The sequence below is a fragment of the Hibiscus syriacus genome, unplaced genomic scaffold, assembly GCF_006381635.1.
Source record: "Hibiscus syriacus cultivar Baekdansim isolate YM2019G1 unplaced genomic scaffold, ASM638163v2 tig00000773_pilon, whole genome shotgun sequence".
NCBI classification, from domain to species: domain Eukaryota; kingdom Viridiplantae; phylum Streptophyta; class Magnoliopsida; order Malvales; family Malvaceae; genus Hibiscus; species Hibiscus syriacus.
Window position 1 is genome coordinate 637628 of NW_024061823.1, and position 7203 is coordinate 644830.

The following is a 7203-nucleotide window of genomic DNA, read 5'->3' on the forward strand; positions in this document are numbered from 1 at the left end:
TTGGTTCTTCTAGTTATGGTGGTAAGATGAGCCTTAGAGCTGACAATGGAGAGACAGCAAATCACCAGTAAACGGTATGTGCATTTTTTGTTGCACGCAGAAAGAGTTCCATCATCTATGCGATGCAGGTTTGAACTTCAAGTTATGCACCTCAATTAGCATAAAAGGAAGTTATGCACGTCTATGAGCAAAGGCCTACTAAAAATATCGGCTCTTTTGGAAATTAAAGTTAAATATATACTTGCATATTCAACACATAACCTGATGAGCCTCTGTTTTTGCATCTCCAATTTTTCTTTAGCTGCTGCTGATCTTAGACATTTCCATGACTAAATTGCAGGGAACATTCTGTATAGCATTATGACGTGGAACGCAAGTTGCCGTAAAGAGAGTTGGGGATGAAGTTTTTACTGATGAGGATAAAGTGTAAGTTCAATAACTCAAACGTTCTTCCAGTCTTTCTATATATACTCTTTCTTGTGGGAAGGGGCATGAGTGAGACGAGGAGCTGAAGAGTGCAGTTGCTATAGTTTACTTTATGTACTTTTTCTCTTTTGTTATAGTGGGTATTTAGGCCCTGAACTTTATTGGGTCGTCAAAGTTCAAACTCAAATCCTAGAGCATGATGCCTGCTCTAGGGATAAGAATCATTGAGCTAGGTGTCACCCTTTTCTTCCAATACATTATGATATCTGAATTGTTGGTTTTTCCCAGGAGGGCATTTCGTGATGAGCTTACATTATTTTAGAAAATTCGACATCCAAATGTAGTTCAATTTCTTGGTGCAGTAACTCAAAGTAGTCCTATGATGATTGTGACGGAATATTTACCCAAGGTTTTAATCGGCATCTTATTTGCTACATAGCATCTATGGATTATGTTATATAAATACATTTTTTCCTTTCAACTCTTTGGCTTGCTGATGTTGATATCAACAATTTCTGTAATTGGGATGCCGTGAATTGTTTTTATTGTGTATGAAATGTTGGTTAAGGCATTGATAGGGAACCGTAATGCCAGATATTTCCCTGGTACTGTTAATTTCATCTATGGATGAATAATAGGATTTTAAAAAAATGTTCACCTAAAAGCTATCTTTTAGTTTATTTCCTTTAAATCTAAATTGATAGTTAGGAATTAGATTAATTGCTGTCTGTTTTGCAGGGAGACTTACGTGCATATTTGAAGGAAAAAGAATCATTGAAACCAATGACAGCTCTGAGATATGCGCTGGATATCGCAAAGTTTCTTATTGTATTATTGCACCAGACTATATCATTATTTTCTTCATAAATGGACGGTTAGATGTCAACTTTCATTTGAGAGTTGCTGCTAACTGCACATGAGTATACTTCTGCTGCATGATATATGATCTTTGTGAAGAATATAAATAGGAGAATAATGTAAAAGCTTCAAAATGATGATACATTAGTAAAAAAATGGTGGTTAGACATTAGACTGTGCTTGCTGGTCTTAGATGATTGTAGTTGAGATGATCACTACTAAGCTTAAATTTAGAGTTAGTTAAAGAAATAAAACTGATTAGTGCATATTTTCTGAATGTAATATATCTTCTACGATCTTTTGCAGGGGAATGAACTATTTACATGAGAACAAACCAGCCCCAATAATTCACCGTGATCTTGAACCTTCGTAAGTTTTCTTGTTTTGATGGCCTTTCTTTACTTGCAAGTTACAATAATTTATGTGGAACAAAATTAGCTCTAGGCTATAAAAGGCATTTTTTCTGCCTTGAATTTTCTGAAATGGTCAGAACTTTTTATTTGCTTACAATTGGAATAACAGAAACATTCTGCGGGATGATTCGGGACATCTGAAAGTTGCTGATTTTGGAGTTAGCAAGCTGCTCACTGTTAAAGAAGAAAAACCTCTAACTTGTCTGGAGGCATCTTGTGAGTGCTTTCTATTTGGTTCTAGTTATCCTCATTATTTCTGTTTTACATATTCAAGATGTCATTTTTTAAAATTATCTAGATAAGTGGAACTTCATCATGTATTTGACAACTCTTTCCTGTAGGCTGAAACATGTTTGTTGTCGATACAGGCAGATATGTTGCTCCAGAGGTTGTTAGTAGTCATGACTATGATACGAAAGTAGATGTTTTCTCATTTGCCCTGATCTTACAGGAGGTAAATTTCTTTCATATCCCAGTTCACATGATCAGTAAATAATAAGTTCTGAATGAAATGCCTAGCCTGATTATTGAGAAGAATATCTAAAAAAGATGTTTGTTTTACATTGTGTTAAAGAAAAATAAAACAGAGTTTATGATAATTAATGTTACAGTCTGGACTAACGATCGAGTCACTGGGCAATGTTTCACAAGGTTCTTTCCCTGATTCTTACTTTTTCCACAATTATGACCTATGATTATCAAATGGAACTCGTCGAAGGGAATTCCAGGCCTTAGACTCTTAGGGTTTTTCCTTTCTTAAAATTCTGATTTTTTTACATTATTAATGATAATAAGCCTCTTTAAATAGAGGTTACATGTGAAATAAAAGACCTAATAAGCAAGCAATCCCACCTAAGGAAGGCTTCTAAAATACTAATCATTTAATCAATAGGATCTTAATACTAATAAACTTCCAATAACAAACCGACTCCTAGTAAAATACTAATAAACTGATAAAATACTAATAAACTGATAAACAAATAATAATAAGATAATTAGCTGTGCATTACAAGTTCGTATCTCTTTCCACTTCTCCCATAAGACAAGGGAAGGCACGGAGTGGGGTTATAGCTTTTCTTCCTTGGTTAATCCTTTGGCGCTCGGAGTCCTGTTTTTTTTTTCCTTTTCTTTTTGTTTGTTGACGAAGTCTAATGATTGTAACAGCCTAACAGGCTTAGTAACTAACTTTATTTTGCTATATTGTAGATGATTGAAGGTTGCCCTCCTTTTTCTGCAAAGCAAGACAGTGATGTTCCTAAGGCATATGCAGCAAGGGAGCGTCCACCTTTCAAAGCTCCAGCTAAGAATTATGCCCATGGGCTCAAAGAGTGAGTACTAGTAATTGGTAATTTGGCTTTTGTCTTTTAATTGTCACCAAACTTTACTCCTAGATCTTAGTTCAGTATATACAGCACCACTCCTATACCCACATGGTTGCAAAACTTGGAAAAAAAATGCTCAAGGCTTTGCTTTGTTGAGTGGAAAAATAGAAGGATAGGAGAAAGTGGAAAGATTTTTTTTTTTTTGCGAGAAATAGAGGAGAGAAAATGTGGGAGAGATGTTAGTTAGTTAGTTCAAGCGAAGCCTAAAGTGCTGATGTGAAGGCATCTGGTAATCTTTTGAAGAAATTTTGAGTCTGTGAATTAGCACTTGGCATATTAGTCATTGCATTCTCTCTGTCAGGACGATATATGCATATAGGGGCTGGACATAGATGTGTAGAAGATATACTAATGGTATGCTTCTAATTACAGGTTAATTGAGGATTGTTGGAATGAGAATCCCACCAAGCGACCAACATTCGGACGGATTATAACCAGGCTGGAATCTATTCACAACAGTTTCAGTCATAAAAAGCGTTGGAAGGTATCTTCTCTCTTTCTTCAAAGCCCCACTCTACCGTTCTCTCGCACTCATATTGCTATCAAAGCTTCTCCTATAGGAAGCTTTTTATCACCTGCTGTATAAATTAGGACACCAAATGAAAAGTCGGAAGTTATGATGAAAATAAGAGTATATCTCGCGTTCCAATGTCTTGAAAAAAATGCCAAATTTACTTCTCTTAGATGGCTAGCAAATCTAGGTGATTAGTCCACTCTATGTCGTTATTAAACATGATCATCTTCTTTGGTTTTGTTTGTAGAGTACCATTGTTAGTCATTTTATTATATGTTGGGTAGAAGAGATGGTTGATGATCTTGTTAATTTGGCCTGAAATACTTTCTCTATGGTTGCTTGCAATATGTGCAGATTAGACCACCAAAGTGCTTTCAGAATCTGGAGGCAATGCTGAGGAAGGATCATTCGAGCCCAAGCAGCCGTAGCAGTTCATCTCGGTCTTCTAGCAGCATATGAATGGCTGATGGCTTATGAAAGGCAAAAGAGTAGTGGAGCCATGAAAATTTGTAATGAGGTGAGAAAAATACAGTCAAATTTTATGTTTTTGTAAGATTTTGTGTGAAAATGTTATAATTATGGACATTACAGTTCTAAAATGTAGAAAAAAAGTTTAATTTTGTGGGAATAATTAATTTGAGAAGTAGAAGAGAATTTAATTTGCAGGATAATATTATTATTTCACATAGCTCTATTTTGAGGACAAGCATTAAAAAGAAATTGAACGAACTTGTGGTAAGATAAACTTGTAATGATGAGAATTATATTGTACATGGCACTAAGTCTATTATCTCACAGTTAAACCTACTATTCATATCAACAAATAAATAACTGTAGACACTCATTTTCGTCCATTTATTTTTTATTTCATATATATCTATATATTATATAGTTTGCAAATGGTTTTTGAAAAAATATATATAATATATGGTTTTGAAAACATGTTTGAAAACATTTATATATTATATAATTTTTAAAATATTTTGAAAATAAATATAATATATAGTTTTTAAAACGTTTTTGAAAATTTATATAATACATAGTTTTGAAAATATTTATATATTATATAATTTTTAAAAAACATTTTAAAAACATTTATAATATAAAGATTTTAAAACATTTTTGAAAATATATAATATATATTTTTTAAAACATTTTTTTAATTTATATATTATATGTTTTTAAAATATTTTTTTTTATTTTTTTATTTCTTATTTATTTATTTTTATTCGATGTTTGTCCAGGTCCAAAAATACGATCCAAGCAGTCCATAGAACGGGCCTGAACCAGCCCAACAGGAATATAGGGTTTTCATATTTAAGATCTGGCGTCGTATTAATAAAGAACCTTGGATCAGGGTATGAATGGATGACCAAGATTAAATGCAGCTAGAGAAATAAAACCCTAAAATTTTATGTCACGCCGCAGCCAGATCTAGACCGTTAGATCTGACCCAATCCAACGATCGAGATCAAATCGGGATCAAATGTTCTAGAAGCCCGAACGTTACCAACAGCAGGGCACGCACCGGTCAACACACCGAGATTTTCGGCCAGGGAAATCGAGACTGACCCATCCCGAAATCCTCGGCCAACGACGGGTCTGTTATCGTGATTATCGGAACGACCACCGATGGTGGGGGTATAAATATCCCCACCAAGCCACAACATAGGGGGAGGCCACAAAATAGTAAACCAAGCGAAACCGATGAACCAACATAGATACAACCACAGAAACCATCTACATCGAGAGAACCACGAGAGTACACAAAAGAAATCGAGCCAACAGTAAACCACAACAGACCATCATCATCACAAACATCGACAAACAAGCCAACATCATCAGCAAAACCACGAAGCAAAACCAAACCAAATAACAAAAGGCCAAAGCCCCACAAAAATCCAAGCAAAATAAAAAAATAGAGCAAAGTCGAGAGCTTTCGACGGGAGCGTTTCAAGGAAAACAAAAGGATCACTATCGGAATGCTGGAACTCGAAGATAGAGTCATCGGAAAGGTGAGAAAACCGGACGGTTTTCTTTAGATCTATGCCATTTGGGGATGTTTTGTGGAGTTTTGGCTTCGGAACTGGGTTTAGGACGTTGAGACGAGTGTTTGGGTGTGTTTTTGATTTTTCCAGCCATCGAAGGCGGTGGTCGGAGAGGCGGTAAACGGCGGGGATAGGGGACGATGATCCCATCCGGTGAGGGTTGGAGAGAGAGAGCGGGGAGGGAATTGTTTTCTCTCAAAACTGAAGAGAGAAAGAGGGAAATGTAAAAATGAGGAAAAATGAATGATTTAGGGGTGTTGTTGGGGTATTTACAATTGGAACGAAACTATGTCGTTTTGGGCTCCATACCCGTGTTTTCAGATTTCCCTTTTGGTCCCTTGAACTTTGTAAGGATTCATTTTGGCCCATAATTCTAATTTGGCTCTGATTTCTATTTTAATTTTGTTCTCCAATTTTACTTTATTTTAAAATGGTCACTTTTCGTATTTTTATAATTTATTTATTTCTGATATTTTATTTTAATTTCATATATATATATATATATATATATATATATATATATATTTTTATATACATATACATATTTATTATTATTATTGATTATTTACTTCTTATTTTGTTTCCTTTTATTTTATTTTATCTTATATATATTTTTGGTTTATTTAATATTTTTTATTTTTATTTAATTTTCTTTTGATTTATTTTTTGATTTATTTTACTTTCATTTTTCCTTGATTTTATTATTTTATTCATGTTATTTTTACTAACATTTTTGACTATTTTTTTAGAAGAGTCCCAATCGATCAAAGGTAATCAATTCGGATCAAATAATTTCAATTTCAATTTCAATTTTATTTTTTCACAATTAAAGACAACCGATAAATTAATTGGTACCAAAAGGGCGGTTCAGGGGTGCTAATCCTTCCTTGGCCGTAACCGACTCCCGAACTCGACACATTTCTGGTACAATGCAGATCAGGTAAGATGATGTCTGACCCACCTAAATTTGTTTTAAAGTGGTCGGTGGCGACTCCAATTTGTTTAATCCAAGTCGAAGCCCAATTCTGGATCCAACCGAAAGACGGTTTCGACAACTTGGCGACTCTGCTGGGGACAGGTAGGTGAGTCAGGTCGAAATTAATTTTCGGTTGTCTTTTTTTTAGCGAAAATTAAATTTAAATTTTTATTTATTTATTCGATTCCAATTATTTATCTTTGATTATTTTTTTTCTTTCAAACAAATAGTTGTACTAATGTTTTTTCAATGATTTTAGATTTTTGGAAAAAATTTCATATACCCGAGCTCTGAACCCTATTTAAGTGGGGGTGAAAGCGACGTCTTCGTATGAATTTATTCACCATGCGGGCCTAGTAAGTAGCCTTCGAGATTCATATACCTTATGTCTTCGTGTGAATTTATTCACCGTGCGGGCATAAGGGAATGTTTCTTCTCGAGTTTAACTTAGTCCACATAAGCTTGTAATGGGCTTAGGACTAAGGGTCTGGTAAGTCCAAGGGGGCATCAGCAAGGAGAACTCGGGTACCTTTTAGAACCTAAACTGAGAAAGTACAGGGAATTAGAGTCCACCCCAAAACCTCAT

At 34.6% G+C, this 7203-nt stretch overlaps 1 pseudogene; it reads left to right on the forward strand.

Moving 5' to 3' along the window:
- The first annotated feature begins 325 nt into the window (after positions 1–325).
- LOC120218069 lies at positions 326–4067 on the forward strand (annotated as a pseudogene).
- Positions 4068–7203: the final 3136 nt, after the last annotated feature.